Source organism: Hipposideros armiger, unplaced genomic scaffold, assembly GCF_001890085.2.
Source record: "Hipposideros armiger isolate ML-2016 unplaced genomic scaffold, ASM189008v1 scaffold_191, whole genome shotgun sequence".
Taxonomy (NCBI): Eukaryota; Metazoa; Chordata; class Mammalia; order Chiroptera; family Hipposideridae; genus Hipposideros; species Hipposideros armiger.
In genome coordinates, this window is record NW_017731541.1 from 1,998,423 (window position 1) to 2,017,481 (window position 19,059).

The following is a 19,059-nucleotide window of genomic DNA, read 5'->3' on the forward strand; positions in this document are numbered from 1 at the left end:
CTTTCTTTCTTTCTTTCTTTCTTTCTTTCTTTCTTTCTTTTTAGCATAACCCTCAATGTTTAAGGCCACCAGTGTTGCCATGTGCAGATTGAATTTATTGCTTTTAATTGTTGGACAGTATTCTCTATTAGAAACATCATATTTTATTTGCCTGTTTTCTTAGGAGTGAACACTTCCGTTGCTCCCAACTTGGGATATCACAAATATTGGCACCAGAGTTAGTCCTGTGATTGTTACCTAATAGATCTGTGATTTTCTCGGGGACAGTTATACACAGGAGAGGGACGTGTGAGTCATAGGATATACACCTACATAGTTTCAGTAAATCCGGCCAGGTTGCTTTTCAAAAGCAATGCACAAGTTTGCATTCTTACCAAAACTATATGAATTCCCTCATTTCCCTGTAAAATCCCCAATTTATAATTACTTTTCTTTTTTTTGTTTATCTGATCAGTGTAGAATATCAATATCTTTTTAAAATTAATTTAAAAAAACTATGTTCCAATACTACTTTTTATATGGGCACAGAAATGTAAATTTCAGTAATTTTCACAGGTTATGAAATATTATTCTTCCTTTGATTTTCCTCCTAAACCATGTAAACATGTAAAATCATTCTTAGCTTGTGGATTGTACAAAAACAGGCAGCTGACTAGATTAGGCCATGATCTATGTGGTTGGTAAAATGATATCCTATTGTTTCTTTTCTTTGAAATTGTCTGCTAATGAATTTAAGCATCTTTTTCCTGAACTTCTTAACTTTTTGGGTTTCCTTTTTTGTTCATTATTTCATATATATGTAAGCTCAAATTTATTATTTGCTTCTTCATGGTTATTTAGGCTTGCTATATTGATCTTTTTCATTTTCTGGAATTAAAAAGTTACCTCAGTTGCTTTCAATATATCTAGTTTTCTGATAAGTGTCACTGAGTAATACTGCAGTTATAATTTTGATATGAAAGTTTTGCATTGCTATTCAGTTCCAAGTATTTCTTAGTCTCTTCTCCTTGTCTTCACTCTACCTATCCCCACTAGCACCAGAAAACCTACCTTCAAAAATGGGATTCTGACGTTGGGTTGCCCACTGTTTGATCTGTAGTGATGCCTTCCTTCCCCACAGAAGATAGGACATTACATACAGCACCACTGGCATCCAGGTTACTTGTAATAATTACCTGTTGCTGCCTGGTGTAGAATGCTAATGGAGACAGCATGTGTGCATTCCATGTGCTGACTTCACTTGAGCAGAGTAATAATGACTACAGGGCCATGTGTTGGGCTCTCACACAAACAAATGACAAGCGCAGGGCTAAAGACTCAATCAGAGAACCTGAGAGTTTCTATTGAAGCCCTAAAAATATCTTACCTCTTTTAGCTGCAGGGGAAATATGGCTGAAAACCAGATACAATATATAATTGTGCAAAAGTTTAGTGAAACAGTGAATTGAATTCAGAGTTTCTGGTAACTCTCCTCTGGGAAAAATAGGCATTGAATAGGAAGCAGGGAGAAAATAAGATTTTTGAAAAGATATTTTTGAATGGGCCATGATAAATCTGAGAACCTTGAACTCTCAATAATTGCCAACAGCCCTCTCCAGCAGGAGCAGGCCCTGCTCCCAAGGAAACTACACTTCTCTTGCTGAGGGACTTGTAAATACTTCTATGTGTACCTGTTTCTTCACAAGGACATTTTTCTTCTCAAGATGAGTGTGCTACACATGTGTGCCAGAAGGTGGGTGATAAACTGGCAAAGTGTTTTTTTATATTTATTATTATTTTTTTAATTTTCATGCAGTAAAATCGATACTTTGATTTTGGTGTAATGGTCTATGCATTTTAATGCATGTATAAATTTGTGGAGCCACACCAGAATCAAACTACAGAATGGCTCCAGTAACCAAACAATTTTTTTCAAGAATTTTATAGTCATCTTTTTCCAACCCCTAACCCCTGGCAACCACTGCTGTTCTGGGTCCCTATAATTTTGCCTTTTCTAGAATATCTGATAAAGGGAATCAAATGATATTTAATGTAAAACTTGTTTTATTCAACAAAATGCCTTGAGATTCATTCAATTTTTTATGCATACCAATATTTGGTTCATTTCTATTGCTGACTAGTATTCCATTACATAGTTATATCCATTCACACGTTGAACAGCATTCGAGTAGTTTCCAATTTGCAGCGTTTACAAATTCAGTTTCAATAAACATTTGCGAACAAGTTTCTCTTTTTTATTTCTTTAGGATAAATTGCCTGGGAGCGATTACGGGGTCCTGTGTTACGTATGTGTAATTTTATAGGAAACTGCAGAGTTTTCCCGAGTGGTTGGGCCATTTTTAATCCCTCCAGCGAGGTTGTCCTGCATCTTTGTCAGCATCTGGGATTGTCCGTGCTTTTTATCTTCATCAATATAACAGACATGGGGTATCTTCTTATGATTTTAACTGGTGTTTCTGTAATGCTAATGTGTTGAGCATCTTTTCATGAATTTGTTTCCTATCTATAGATCCTCTCTGCTGAAGTGTCTGTCGTTTTGCTCATTTTTAAACTAGGTTATTTATTTATTTTCTGTTAAGTTTTGAGAGTCCTTTGCATATTCTGAATACAAGTCTTGATTTGGATATCTGATTTGTACATATTTTCTCTCAGCCTGTAGCTTGATGTTTCATTCTCCCAATCATGTCTCTAGTAGGGCAAAACTTTGCACTGTTTATGAAATTCAGTTTATTATTGTTCTCTTTTATGGATAGAGTTTTTCAAGTCATATGTAAGAATACTTTGCTTAATGCTGCATCGTGAAAAATTTCTCTCAGGTTTTATTCTAGAAATTTTACATATTTTTATTTTACATTTAGATGTATGCTTAATCTTAACTAATTTTTTGTATAAAATATTAAATGAACATTGGATTTATTTAAATATCTATATCTATATCTATATATATCTCAATGTGAGTTACATTTGGATATATCCAATTGTTCCAGCGCAAATTGTTGAAGGACTTAAGCTTTCTTCATTGAATTGAGTTTTCACCTTTGTCAAAAGTGAATTGGCCATGTTTGTGTGGTCAATTTCTGAATTCGATTTTGTTCCATTGGTCTGTTTTTCAATCTTTCCCAGCACCTCACTGTAGCTTTATAGTAAATTTTTACAGTAATTTTAGATAGTTTGACTTTCTATACCTAACCTTATTTTTGTGTCTATCATTATCTACCTATTATTAATTGACTTTTTTATTATTATTTTGGTTATTGTATTCTTCGATTCCTATGTTTTCACTTTTTTACCTTCTATTTCTTTGCTGAAGCATTGTGTATTTTCATTTATTTCAAGAGTTCTCATGACTGCTTGCTAATTTCAACACATGTGTCATTTTAGTCTTTGTGTCTTTTGTCTTATTTAATGTGAGTTGAGACGTACTCACAGAATTATTATGCCAAATAATTCTGGTTTGCGTTCTGGACATTGGGATGACTAGCTACTATGTAAAACACATTTCAATGCCATGGACATAGTCTGATGTTCTACTTTTACATTGCAAAAGCATTAGAAAATTGGCTGTAGATACATTTTTAATATTAATCATCTTTGAATAAGAAGGCTCTGTGCATGGTCATGAAAAGAGAGGAGGCACATTTTCTTTGGATTCCTTTGTTGGCGACTTAGTGTCTTTTTTATGCCTGTTCTTATATGTTAGCTGAAAAGATAATTGAGTTCAGTGTGCATCATTTCTTTATCCACCTCCCAGTTGGATGGAATTAGGGATAGAGTTAGAAACGATGGTTTCCTTAGCAGGGCACTGAAATCCAAATACGTAAAGTATTCTTTGTTTTTGTTTCAGGTATGCTGGAAACTAGGTTTCTCGTCTCAATTTTATTTTAGATTGACTGTTGCGTGGTTTTTCTAGTGTGTCTAGCCAAGGTCATCTTCAGGTATAAGCTACCTCATGTTAGCGAGAAGCCCCACCATCTGCTCTCTTTTTGGTGCAGCTCTGGCAGGGGCTGTGGCGTCCCCCAGTGCCACTGCTTTCTCACGATGTTGGTCTAGAGCAGGGTGGGTTCTGGATACTTTGGGCTGTAGGTGTGCTGCGCCTTGGCTTTGCTGTCATAACTGGGTAGAGTATGTTGGGTTTCGCCACCAGCCAGAGGACCAGTCAGCAGTTATCTGTGCCAGGAGATGATTTCATGCAGAAGGATGCCCGCTTTATATATATACATATATATATGTAATTTTTAATGTGCTGACAGCATTTACCACTGAGTTGTTTGGTCCCCTGTGTCCTGTAAGCCCTGCAACCTCACAACCAAACCCACACAGCCACCCCCTGCATCTTCGGACACACCTGGCACCAAATCCGTGTGGATGCACAGAGTGCCTAAGCCATTGGCAAGATGGCTTCACGTTGGAGCCTGTGCTCTCCTGGCTCTGCTGGCATATTAAGTTTGACGTCTCGCTCATGCCTCTGTCCAAGCACCCACTTTGGAGCTCTGTTTCCCATTCTGTTTCCCTGAGCTTTGTTTTTCTCCCATATCTAATATTTAGCTCGATAACCTGGCTGAGAGAATGGGCCTGGTCTGCTCTTCCCAGTCCCCAAACCTGCAACACCAATGACTCACAGGCCTGTGAAGGTTACCGGCCGTTCACATCTTCTCTGGGCCTCGATGTCTCGCTCATCAGGCAGCGGGCTCTGTCCTGGCTGCCTTTCTGACCGCCTCACATTACAGATGCCATTTCCGCCCTGCAGGATGGGCACCCTTTCTGCCATCTGGACTCTCTCTTCTGTTCTCCAGGACCGATCCCACCCATCGGGCGTGTCCATTTCTGGGCTTCTGACTGCTGGCTTCTCCTGGGAACCATTTTGTTAACCCCTTTGCAGCTGGCTCATAATAAGTTCAAACTGAGCCTTTGTTCAGTAAAATAGCCCTTTCCTAGTTCTTGACTAATTATGGGTCAGTTTTCCTGGCTTTTTCAAGCTAACGGAGTAACCATGGCCCTGTTGTGCTTAAGGAGCAGCCTGCCTCTTTCTACTTCTATTATTGCCTTGAAATGAGAGCTCAGAGCACATCATTTTATAAATAGGGCAGATTTTCTTCTTAGATGCATTATCTCCCCTTTCTTCTCAGTGGAGATCATTTGTCAGGTTTCTGCTCATCCACTGAGCCCTGTGAGTTTCCTTTCTCCTGCAATTTATCCTTGTCAGCTTGGCATTTTACTACCTCTGAAATCTGCAAAATAGGGTATTTCATGGTATATTCCATTTCTATGCCATTTATAAAACTGTTAAAACTAGGCCTTCAGCATAACATGTGAGGGACCAAACTGCTCACTTTTATTTATCGTATTCTTCCAAGAAACATTTGTTAAAAATGTAAAACAACGCATGCTCTGTTTATAGTTTATAGTGAGGACAGCATAGTGGGAGCTATAGTCACAAAAATGGAAAATCTGTCATTCCCGCCTTTTAGAAGACAAAGCAGGTACACACATGACACATGACACTTGTCTGAATGCTGGGACATGCGTGACTAACAGATGGTGCATCTCAGAGGAGGCCACCCTCAGTGCTCACTTGCCTAGGTGCATGAGCGGATATGACCTAGAACCTCAGTGAAGTCCGTCCTGGACCGGAAATGTCCTGTCTCCAGGGCCTTTAGCTGAATAACCACTGAACACCATGCAGTGGGAATCCTTACAGAAGAGGCTTCAAAAGATGGTGGCGCTGCCCCACCATGAGCATGTGGGGTGCAGACAGAGGGTACAGAATGAGCACAGGTGTGGGGGGAGTCAAGTTAGTGGGCCAGTGAGGGTTGGCCTGTCCAGCATGGTAGCCACCAGCCACATGTGGCTACTGACCACTGAAGGTGTGGCTAGTCTAAATCGAATGTGCTATACGTGTAAGGAGACACTGCCTAGCAAAGAGTACAAAAAAAAAAGAATAAAAAATGTCATTAATTTTTTACTATTTTAGATATATTGGGTTAAATAAAAATATGATCAAAATTTATTTCATCTCTTTACTTTATTAATGTGGTGACTATAAAATTAAAAGTTAGATATGTGGCTCACTTTCCATTTCCACTGGACAGCGCTGGACTAAAGCATGAGGTAATTTTAGGGAGAGAGAAGTTTAAGTCAGTGCATCAAGGGCGCTGAATACCTGACTAAGTAATTCATATAATATTTGCCAGGTGGTGGGAGTTCATTGATTTTTGAGTAGAGGAATAAAATAGAATACCAAGGGAAGATTAATCTAGTGGCAAGGGCATATTTCAATTTCCCGTTTCTTATTCAGGATAAAACATTGCTCCCAACCTTATTGATAATTCATTTTATAGCTTTCCAGTTGAAGTTTTGCCAAAGGAAAAAAATGATTTGTGTCACCATGCTTATTTACTCATTTTCAGGTAGGTCCTAGGCAGATTAATGCACCGTATTTTCCCTAATAGAAACCTTGTTACCTTTCTCCGAATCACTTATGCTGGCATCATTGCATAGTGCACACTTTCTGATGAATCTTACCTGATTGTCGAGAAGGAGTGGGGTCCTCATCTCTTACCACCTCACAGGGATGTTTCTGCAGCCCTTCTCACGCCACACAGGAGGCATGCGAGAAACATCGGAAGGAAGGTGGGCTGCAGGCGCATTGCCTGGCATACTGGTACCTAGTGTTTAATGTTCCCAAAATGTATGTCCGAATTCTGCCAACCTTGAATTCCTAGATATGGGTGTTCTTTGAGATGAGATGCCATATTTTAAAAATATGTATGTTATCTAAGTTTAAATATCCAACTGATAAGTCAAAATGTGAATATTTGCTAAGCTTAATCCGACTGCCCCGATTCCCATTTAAAGACCATTGAGGCATTTTAATCACACTTTGCCATTTATTTCTTTGCTGTCATTAAACAAAAAAAATTCCGTGGTATGGGACCATGGAATTCTGTGCTTACCTCCGAAGTAGTCCACGTGAACACAACCTAACTCATTATATCCCCTCTGATCTTTCTTCCAGACAATATCTAGAACAACCTTGACACATTCCAGAAAAACCCTAATGTGATTTTATCAAAATTTGGTTAAAATTATAGCATTTTAAATCATTACTGTGTGGGTAAAAGAAAATTTTGTTTTGGGACCTGTTATGTGTACCCGTCAGCCTACTTTTATTTACCTCAGTAATGTTGTATAATTTTTTTTTTGCATATGCTATGCATGGTTCTTACTGAATTATATTTGAAAGCATTTTATATTTTTGGAACTATTTGAAAGGCTCTTTTCTATATGCAAATGCATATTGCTGTAATGAAGAACAGTTACTTTAATATTTATTTTACGTATGACTCTATTACTGAACTCTCATTATTTCTAAGAGCTTTTCTGTTTGTTCTTGTGGTGTGCATCATAATTCTATAAGTAATGGTTGTTTATCCTTTTCACTATTTGTATCTCTTATTTATATTGACTTGTAATAGATAGGTAGGTATCCAAAACAACATTAACCAACAGTGATGGTGGAAAATCATCTAAGTATTTTCTAAGATTTCTGGATGATACCCCTATTAATTAAGATTTGTGTTGTTTTTATGATTTTTCTTTATCATGTTAAGGTTGTATGAATTTATTACTGGTTTAGTAACAATATTTGCAAGTAACAGACAGAATTTTATGAGATGCTTTCAAAATTATTCAAAACCGTCATATGCTTTTTCTCCCTTTAATTATTAGTATGATGATTCATGTTATTAGTTTTATGCTAATAGTAAATCATTCTTAAATCACTCTATCATGGTTAGAATACATTACTATTTTAATATAATGCTAAAATAAATCTATTCAAATTATAGTCAGGATGCCTGCATATACATTTGAAGATATTACATTCTTTGAATTGCTTTGAGTAGGTCTGATGTCAGCCTTTTGTTTGATTTTTAGAAGAGAATGGAAGATACTTTATTATTTTTAATTCCCTTTCATGAATTAGAATGAGAATCATTTTTTCTTTATGAATTTGAAAGAAATTGTCTTTAATTTCACTGTAGACTTACTGCATTCCATCATATATTATAGTACAATTTTCCTTATTAGTGAATTTTGTATTATATTGTCTGTCAATGAAATTGAATTTGATTTACTTCTTCACTATTTTTTAATTTTAAAGTCATTAATTTCTTATTTTTCTCTATTTTAGTTTATTATGGCTGCATATTATTCTATTTCATTGAAACACATAATTTTCTTGTTTTTGTCGCTTTATTGAGGTATAACTGATATACCATAAACTGCATATATTTAATATACACAATTTGGTTGACGCAGACAGATGCATACACCTGTGATGTCATCACCATGATCAAGGTAATAAACATCCAGCGCCTCCAAAAGTTGTGTGTGTGTGTGTGTGTGTGTGTGTGTGTGTGTGTGCGCGTTAAGAATACTTCGCATGCCTCTGCTCTCCTAACAAGCACACACTACCATATTGCTAACTATAGGTACCGTGTGTACAGCAGACCTATAGAACGTTTTTATCTTGTATAACTATAACTTTATTCACAGTAAATAACAACTTCCCATTTTCGCCTTCCCCCAACTCCTGGCAACCATTATTCTGTCTCTATAAGTCTGACAGTTTCAGGTACCTCAAAGGAGTGGAATCATACAGGATTTGTCTTTTTGTGATTGACTGATTTCACTGAGTTTGAGGTCCTTCAGGTTCACTCACTAGTGGTCTCCTCCAATGGTAAGATTTCCTGACAGCAAAAGAAACAATCAAAAGAGTAAAAAGGGCACCCTACAGAATGGGAAAATATTTGCAAATTAGATATCTGATAAGAAGTTAATTTCCAAACTATATAAGGAATGCATACAGCTCAATAGCAAAAAAAAAAAAAAAAGCCATTGACCAAAGGACTTGAATAGACATTTCTCTAAAGAAGACAGACAGATGGCCAACACATACACAAAAAAATTATTCAACATCACTCATGATCATGAACTTGCAAATCAAAACCACAATGAGATATCACCTCACACATGTTAAAATGGCTTTTATGAAAAGAAAGATAACAGGTGTTGGCAAGGATGTTTAGAAATTGGAACCCTTGGACACTGTTGGTAGGAATGTGAAATGGTGTAATTGCTATGGAGAAAAGTAAGGATGTCCCTCCCAAAATTAAAAAAGTGGAACTACCATATGATGAAATCCAGATTTTGAAGAGATATATGCATTCCCATGTTCACAGAATCACTATGCACAGCAGCCAAGATATGGAAACAACCTAAGTGTCCATCAACAGATGAATGGATAATGAAACTGTGTTGTGTACATACAATGAAATATCACACATGAGTTTGCTTTGTTGTTTTCATCATATTTTTCTTGATACTCAGTGACTTGTTTGGAGTAGCATGTTTAGGTCTTTCCTCAGTTCAAGAATGTTTTCTATTTAATCTTTCCTTTGTGTTTCTCTCCGTTTATGTCCTTCTCTTTACAGGAACACTATGAAGATGTTATTGCTCTGATTTCATCATTTCTCCCTAATTATAATTTATATTTGCCTTCTGTCTATAGTCAATAAGAGATCCCCAGATTTGACCTCTTCAGACTCAGCTCTCTGTACCATCAGTTATAACCCACAGCACTTGCTTAGGCATCTTAAATTATGGCAGCAATGTTTAACTACTTTTTCCTTAAGTAGCCCCCTCTTCTTTTGCACTTCTTGTCTCTTGATTTAACATCTTATTCACTTATTTTTACTCTTAAGGATACATATTTTCTTTTTATTCCTTATGAGAACAAGTAGGTACTATCAAATATCTCTTGTAATAAATCTTTTTTAACATTTCATTTTCAATTTCTTTATGTCATGGCACATTGATTGCAAAACTGGCTCCAATTTTCCACCTCTTCCTGTGTCCACACCCTTTGAAATAATACCGTGCCGCTCCTACCGCCAAAAGGTGGGATCTGTTTCTCTACCGTTTGAATCTGGGTGGGCATTGTCACTTGCTTTGGTCAGTAGAAGTGGAAGCAGAAGTGACCTGTGTCTATGCCTCAGGAGGCCCACCTACCTCTTCCAAGGCAAATGCCCACTGGAGCTGGGGAGGTGATGAGACACACATGACAAGTTGCATCTATCATCACAATGACAGCCAGCCAACTTCTAGACATGTGAATGCACACAACAAGACCAGAAGCAAAGTATAACCTTTCTTACCAACTCGCTGGACTCATGAGCTGAACAAACACTTACTGTTTTGAGTCGTGATGTTTGGGACAGTTCCTTTTGCTGCTCATTGTGGTTTCAGCTAAGTGATAATAATGATCTAGTCTTCTCCATTTTTTGATTCACAGATTTTCAAAGAAACCATGATGAAATATTTTCCTGGGTAGTAATTTTGAAACAAAGGCATTCTTTTCTTTATGTCCTGTTTGCCCTCACGTCTTATGGATGGGCTCTGTCTGGACCCCATCTTTATTTACCTGTTAGGTCTGCTCACCTGCCCCACCACTGGCCATGGTAGCCCTATGTTTGGACAACACGCCTTTCAAGTGTTAGTGAAATTGTACCTGGGAGTATTACCCATCCATGTAGCCATTTCCAACTGTTGATCTCTGGAGAACGAAGTGGGCCCATGTGACATAATAACTTCTAAACCTGTCCTCTGCTCCCTCTGCCACTCTTGCAGATATGGTCTTTCACTAGGGTTTCCTTTCAAAATTCACCAGGAAGAGATAGGAACGTGGTCCCATCTGTACCACCCTCCAAAGAAATATGTTGATATTTAACATTCCCTTTCCTAGTTTCAGCCTTTATGCAAGGTCCCTTCTATTTCTGATTTTCTTTCTTCATTTTAATTGTTTTGTGTTCAGGGAGAAGAAAATTAGGAATAGTCTTACTCAACTCACCCGTCTTTTGCAGAACCAGCTTATTTTGTATCTTTATAAGTGGCTTCTGGGATCCATGGCTCACTTTGTGATCACAGTCTCTGTTTCTGGGAGTCAAACTGGTGCCGGGTGATCCTGCCATCCAGCCCCACCCCCTGGTCCAGGGTGAATGAATTCAGGATAGGTACCCCCCCCGCCCCGGAGCCAGGCACACACGCCAGGATTCCTTCCTGGATCTTGGATCTGTAGCCAGCAGTTTTCAGTCTCAGCCTGTGCTGTTGGTTTTTATTGTTTGCATAGAAAATATATAAAACATAGCAAACAAATTTTCCATCATTTGATGTTTGATAAAAAGAAGTACTCCAAAGAAGGGGGCAAGAAAGGCGATTAGGTGCACAGAAAGAAGTGGCGATGAAAATCCGAGCGGGAAAGCTGTTTGGGTTCTTGGTGGCTTTTCAGTTGCCTGTGGTCTGATACATACTTTTCATAGAATAAATCCATCCAGTTTGCAAAGGCAGGGCTGTGGTAGGTGAGGAACGTGTCCAGATATATGCGCCAAACATGACCACTACTTACTTAGTGTCAGGTTTCCCTGTGAGCTGACTTCCATGATACAACCCTTAGCCTGACCGTTAGGATCAGAAAGTCCCTCCCTGCACTGGAACTTTCTGGAGACTGAAAGATCCTTGAAAATATTGATGCAGCGAAACACCATGGCTCACTGTGAAATGTCACTCTAAGGCCTAAAATATTGTGATCATTCATGAAATAATTACATCCATGAAAAGTCAACACCCCCCTAAAGACTATTTCAGTGCACCAAGATTTATATGTTTCCTGCATTACATGAGTAAAGTTAATCCACCTACAGCATGAATCAGTCCAGAAGGGCCAAGAAGGGAGAGTGGAGTCAGGAACACTCCACATTGCTATTAGCCTTTCAGCCAACCATCTCTAAAAGATTTATATACAAGAAATTGAATCATCTACATTATTAGGATGATGTTTGTGAACTTGTGGGTTGAATTAGGATTTTTAGGAGAGTATATAGGGAAATTTCTGATTTCTGGGCTGCAAAATTCTATCTAAGGAAGCTATGCTGAGGTCTGCATTTCATGAATTTCTGTATTTCATTCCTCTGTATCAACATGTGCTTACAGCAAGATATGTGATCTGTGTAATTGTTTTATTTAATTCTCAAGCTGCATCCTTTTTCCTTCTTCAGCCGTCATTCCCAAATATTTTGGAATCGCAGAGCTATTGTCATTTACTTAGATACATTTTGTAACTTTAAGTAAAAACCACTTTAAGCCACTGCATCCCAATTGGGAGATTGGAAAGGCCCCTATTTATCCTATAGGACTGTTAGGATTGAATGAGCTTATTACGTGAATAAAGTCAAATTCTGCAAGTCATTTCTCTCTCCTTTCACATGTGGGGAGCCTTCCGAGCTACTGGGATGTCAATTCCAGGCCAATTTTCTTGGTTGGTTTTCAGGCCCCAAAGTCACCATGACCGAGCTGACACTTACGTGGTCCCTGAAGAGGCACATGTTGGACACCACACCTTTGGATTTGGGCAAAGGTCAGACGAGTGAGCATCATCGTGTTTTAGCGACGATGGCTGGAAGGTTGGATTGGCTGTTTCGAAGCTGGGTGTTGACCTTTTGTCTTGGGAACTTCGGGTAACCTAAAGTTGGGATAAGTGTCTTGCTTAAATGGAAGCTTTGCTTAAAACCCCACTGTGGAGAAGAGTGAATTTGTGTTTTGGGGTCCATAAAATTTTGACTACCTGTATGTCATGATGTTAAGACCTCTCTCCAGGAACTAGTTCCTTTCCTGTCCTTTTCTCTGAAATATGACTTAAATTGATCACAACGGTTTAGTTGGTAGTTATTGAAGACTCCTTTTGCGGTGGATATACACTAGGGAAATTTATCACTAAACTGGAGAGTTTTTACCACCTGAAGAATCTCAACGCCACGCTGCAAAAGCCTCCTCTACAAGACTTCCTGGGGTCTGCTCAGCTCTCCAGAGAGGCAGGCACAGGGACAGGAAACCAGCCTCTTCTTGCTGGGATGGCAGGTGGGAAGCAAGGTGGTCCTCTCTGAGGTCTTGCTCTTTTGTGGCTGCCGCTATTATCCCATGTATGCCTCATGGGTTGGGTCTTGTTTACTAAATTACAATTGGTGGCTTAGGGAAGGGTCCCAGGGGTCCGGCACTTAAAACATCAATTTGAGCATTGCATTATTACAATGACTATTGATCCCTCACTTAATGTTTGTATAACTCTGGCCAAGCCTTTCCTCCCTCACATAGCATGAAGCTTGACAGTGCCACTTGTTATACTCTCTAAGTAAAGAACTGTTTTCTAAATAGAAATGCAACTTGATTTTGACCTAAAGGTCAATCTCATTGTTGAGGCAGAATTATAAATGAGGCCATCTTAAAAGAGAAAATAATCAACTATTAATTATTTAAAGTGCTTAATGATGCATGAAGTGTGTTACTTTTCCAAGTACATTTCTAGTTAAATATGCACAGATGACAAAGGCTCTGGGATCTAAATCAGCAATTAATTTCAAATCAAAATATACTTGAAACTCAGAACTCAACACTTCTGTTTTTCAAAACTGAAAGATTTGGAGGAATCGAAAGCTTGCCTTCACATTTTACTTATATTAATAGCTGCGAATTTCAATAAAATGCACCTGTTTGCATTATAAAAGAAACAACATTTTCTTGCGAAAGGTTTAGAAATTCAAAAAATAAGTCAAATAGCGTTTGAATACAACTGAATTAGATTTTGGAATATTATGTTCAAATCTCTTCAGTAACAAGGTTAGAATAAATGCTAGTAAATACAAGAAAGGATGAGGTCAGTATGTTTAAGTATAGTACCCCATGTGAGTTAGAAAAAAAGTAGACATTTGAAAAATACAATTAACCTTTGAAAAGAAAAGGAGCCACATCCACATTAAGGAGTGAGCAAACTTAGCTAATGAAAATTTATAGCCCTGTAATGTTTGCAGAGAAAAAATTCTCTCATTTGAAATGTCAGAATAATCTCAGATCTCCTGTTAAGCAATTTGTTAAACTTTAAATGGTCATAAATATTACATTCAACTATTGAGAAAGCTCAAGTAGAATGAGATTGTTGAAATGTATTTGCAAAGTGTTTCTCTTTTAATTTCAAACATCTGTTTGTTTGTTGATTAAATTATTTATTCATCCTTTTAATCACTTCATCAGCAAATTTAATCTCTCCTGGTTATTGAGGCATCGAACTAGACTCTACTGACACTAAAAACAAGTAAATGAGATATCTGTACTCAAGGCCCTCACAATCTTGAAAGTAAGAGCCGTAGAAGTAAATAATTTAAACGACATGATAAGGGCATTAGTATTACATTGTCGGAAAAGTAATGATGCATTTTTGCAATAAAAAACAGAAAAAATACGTCATGACTTTTCCCATAATCCTATAGGTCATGGAGTACTGACTACTAGTTACCCATTGTTCTATTAAAACAACCTCATTTTCATTCTAGTACAAAACAAAACCCATATTTTCCCAGGCTCTCTTGATACTTGGTGTGGCCATGGAGGTTAAATGTAAGGAAAAATGTGTAGGAATTCTTGGAAACCATGGTAAAGGAATAGGGCCATGTCCTTCCTGCTAAGCAGAATGCAGCGCTGATGGCTGTGCATCCACAGCTGCCTTGGAGGCTGCGGTAACCTTGAAGACACATGTCACGTTCTGGAATGAAGGCACTAAAGTGGGAGCTGCCTGAGTCATTGATAACTATGCATCTTCCAAAGCCATGAGCAGATCACCTCTGAACTTGCTTTGTGAAATAGGGAAAGATACTTCCACCTTATTCTGAGGTATCATGTTATAAAAAACTGAATCCAACTCTGACACGGTGGCGTATTCAATTATTATCAGCCGGTTTCTTATAAACTGCCACACAATTCACTCACCATGACTCTGGTACACAGGAGCTAGAGTGGCCAGGAAAATGGCCTCTGCTCACCCCACATGTCATGGCGAAAGACAACAAAGAAATAGACATAATGACAAAATGCAGACAATGCTGAGAGAGGTACATTCTCTTGAGAAATTATAGCGATGGCCCCAAACACGGAGCAGTAATCTAGAGGAAGACCTAAGGCTGTGGAATCATGAGAGCTGAGTTTTAATTAAAGGATATTTTGGAGGCTGCTTCTGGGGAGGGAATAACTCAGGCAGCGTGTGCGAAGGCGGAAAGAGGGGAGCAGTGATGTTCTGGGGAGCTGTAACACTTCTCAGGTGACAGCGTGCCTGTGGGTGTGTTGTGAGGTTTGGGGGAGAGGCTGGAGTGGGAACAGGGCTACGAAGGGCTACATCTGGGAGGACCCGTTCCTTCACGATTAGATTCATGTTACAGGAAGTTCATGTTGATGCTTGGACAAGTTGGCATGAGTGGCACTAAGAGACTATTATTCAGATTTTCAGAGTTAAATATGCCTTTGAAACACTGAAGGATTTATTGTTTTACGTGGCATGTTGAGAAGCTTTTGAATTGTTCCATAAAAATAATAACAGACACTCGAACAATGCGTAATGCGTGCAAAGCACTGCCGAGGACTTTGTATTGAGTAGTTGACTTAATCCTAAAAACAATGCGAGGTGCTGTTATTAACCCATTTCACAGATGAGGAAACTGAGGCTTGGAGAAGATAAGCAACTTGACCAAGGATGCATGGCCCGGAAGTGGATGTGCCAGGATTTGAACCTGTGCTCTTAAATGTTGTGAAAAGTGGCCAATCTCCATGAAATAGCTTCTCCCCTTTAGACTTACATCAGAGTGAAGCAAGAGTTCACATTTGAACAGCACTTACGATTTTGGAAGACCAAAGTCATACTTCATTTTCATTACTATCCTGTGGCTTTGACTTTCTACTGCCTTTCCACCAAGAAGCTGAGATTCAGAATGTCAGGAAACTTGTCTAGTGTCACACTGGGTGACTTGTCGGGACTTGAACCCCAGGCTTCTGACTTCCTGCTTTCCACCCTCAGCACGTTTATGGGTCAGCTCATTATTTCATTGCTGACCCTGAGGCTGAAACTGCTGGTAAAGTTCTGTCACCCTCTTTCAAGGATTAGTCTCTGCCCAGGATGGCCAAGGTACACACCAAGGTAGCACTGCTCCCAGGCGCGGTCAGAGCGGGGGCCTGAGGCAATGTCCTCCACAGAAGGCAGCCAGGGTGCCATTGTGAGAGACCTAGGTAGGGCAGGTTCCCAGCAAGACGCACAATGGGAGATGGTGGGCACGGTGCTCACTCTGCCTTCGTTGGGTCTGACGCCGAGGGTTTTCAGCAAGTCCCTTCCATGGCCTCCTTCCTGGAGGCAGCACTCATTTTCCTCTGGAATCCTCTGGAATTCTTTGTAGGTTGGGAGGGAGGACGTTGGGGATCTGACCATCTGTCTATGTTAGGAGGCATCTGTGCTTGCGAAATAACCACTGCCGAGCCTTCCATTTGGAAAGAGCTCATTTTAGAAGTGCTAGTAGAGAGTTTAGCTGCAGTATTAACATCACTCTGGGAAGGGAAATGCATTAATCATTTATGTTAGAGGCAAATCACTTAATATTTAATATTATTTAAATGGAAGCGTTTAAACCCAGTGCTCCCCCACTCCCTTGATTTTTAAGCTATTGCTGAAACAATTCCCAAACTGGTGACAAGTTTTCCCAGTAAGGTTGAGTCTCTATGAGCCTCTAAGGACCTATCACTTCTTGTCAAAATGGGGGATGTTGGCAGGGCATTCGGGCTCCCTCACGAGGGGCAAGGCAGCTCATTCTGTGGAGAGAAGAGTCAGGGGCATGGAAAGGGAGTGGGGTGGGCAGAGCTAATTGGCATTGTGGGAAATCAGAGCAACACGTCCTGGCTTTTACGTATCTGTCACCCCCTAGCTTCTTAGGGGAAAGAGTAAATGGGAATTTGGAGCTGCTGTTGGAGCCCTAATCTTTACAGCCTGTTGGAGGATTTATTTGTTCGTTTTACAAATATTACTGAGCACCACTGATATGTCAGGAGTGGTCCTGAGCACTGATTCTAGGAGCATACAAGATCGATGTACCTCAGTGTCCTTCAACAAGGACCCCTGACACATAATTCCAGACCAGTATCAGGATGGAAGAAACGCATGGATTGTAATGGAAGATGACTTGTGGCAGGAAAGGGGTGGGGGTGTTGATGGGTTTCCCAGCCTGGGTTCCTCAGAAAATGGGACTCAGGGAAAGGAGCCTGTGCTGCCTCTTTATGAAGGAGGTTAATCCCCTCAAGTGAGAGTGAATGAGGAGAATGAGGCAGGAAGTATGGAGACATACGCCCAGGGAGAGAGGCCTGGAGGTGTCTATTGACCCACTTCCATCTCCCATAAATTAGACCCAAAAGAGGTCTCAATCCGTGAGCTTCCAGGGCTTGCACACACACAGGTGCAGAGTGGGGCGCTCAGGGACCTCCATTGGGGTCTGAGGAGGAATGGAGCGAGGGCCTGTCAGGCTGTGCTTGCATGGAGTTGCCCAGTGCACACAAGCCTCGTCACAGAAACAGCAGCTGCCACAGAAGCCCGAGTGGGTGAGGAGTGCTGTGACAGGTGCACACCCTTCTCCCCTGCACAGCCTCCATGACAGTTGCCTCTCATAACAGCACTCAGGGATGCCATTTCTGTGAAATGCAGACACCCTCACTTCCTCTCTGAAAAGAGAAGTAGCAGGAAATCAGTTGCCTTTTTCTTAGTTGGCTATCATAGCTTCAAGGACCCCATTAGCTGTTGTCACTGCGTGAAGGAACTCCATAGAAGCCCAGGGAACCAACTGTGCAGGTCCCAGGAACACTCTTTCCTGCCTCTGTGGTGCGGCAGCCAGCCTTGCCCCTCACAAAACCAGAGCTGGTTATTTCTGCTCGCCATTGCACACACATGCATGGCCAGGTGTAGCCACAGACGTGTTCCGAGGGACACTTATGATTCCTGCTGTCAGGAGCAACGTTTGTGGGGAATTAGGGCCCTAACTTGGTTGAGCCTAATGGTGGGAGAGGTGAAGCTTTCATTCCTCATGTGGGTCACTGGTGGGCTAGTGAGGATATGCTGTGCAGCGCCTGCCTGCAGGTGTCATCCCCGAGGTGACCTCTTACCTGAGCTTTCACAGGTGACTACACAGTCCTATTAGACCTGCTGTATCTGGGTGATACAGCTGGACAAGACCAGTGTGTCCCAAGGTCACGTGTCCATTTGTATCCCTCCTTTGCCATAAAAATGTGCCCCTTGGTCTGACACACCACTAGAAGGGGCTACCATGTTGGAATGCACATTCCCTAAGCCTTCACATGGTAGTCACCTCCATCATGTTTGCTATCGTCTATTCCTTAGAATCTGGTCACTAACCTTAGCCCACAGCCAACCATAAGGAATTACACAAGAGTGAGAACACCAGGAAGCCAGTACCTGAGGCTGTCTTAGAGTGGGATTCCTTCACCCCGTCCTGCCAGGTGAGCCTGGGAACATCAATGCTAGACCAGTTCAGCAGGGAGCAGAGACTGAACACTCTGAAGGTCAATGTTCATTAGCTCTCTTTCCTGCATCTAGACTTCCAGTGGGTCTAACTATGTAAACTGTAGGATAAAGGTCAACGTTCTGGGTTTGTCCCAGGCACTTTCCTAACTGTTTCAAGGCGTTCTCTTATCTAAGTCTCGGAGTGAATGACACATGAAGGCCACATGATGAATTTAATGGGACCTGGGGACATGTGCCTTCTTAGAGCAGTACTGTACACACGCACACACATGCATGTATACATTTGCACATATATAAAATTGTTATATGACGCCATTAGTATAGTGACAAATAGAATCAAGATTGGATTATATTTATTTTTTCCTTCTTATTTTCAAAGACATTAAAACATAAAACATTTTCATGGGCTCTTAAACGAGTCTCAGATCTTGCATGGGCAGATTTATCATCCCGTGAGTGGCAGCGAGTAAAGGAGATAGGAACATGGAGTCTGGAGCAGACCGCCTGGGTCTGAGTGCGCTCTGCCACTAGTGGCCCGCAGGCACATGAGCAAGTCGCTTGTCTGTGCTCTGCGTCCTTACCGATAATCTATGGACAATCACACTTACCCA

General features: G+C 40.2%; 1 long non-coding RNA gene across 1 annotated transcript in view; it reads left to right on the forward strand.

The window, feature by feature from the left end:
* LOC109388348 (uncharacterized) overlaps positions 1-12,666 on the forward strand; it is a 63,751-nt gene extending 51,085 nt beyond the window's left edge. Inside the window, exon 3 of the long non-coding RNA XR_002125191.1 lies at positions 12,386-12,666. This is a non-coding gene — a long non-coding RNA (uncharacterized LOC109388348). The remainder of the gene's footprint in view (positions 1-12,385) is intronic.
* Positions 12,667-19,059: the final 6,393 nt, after the last annotated feature.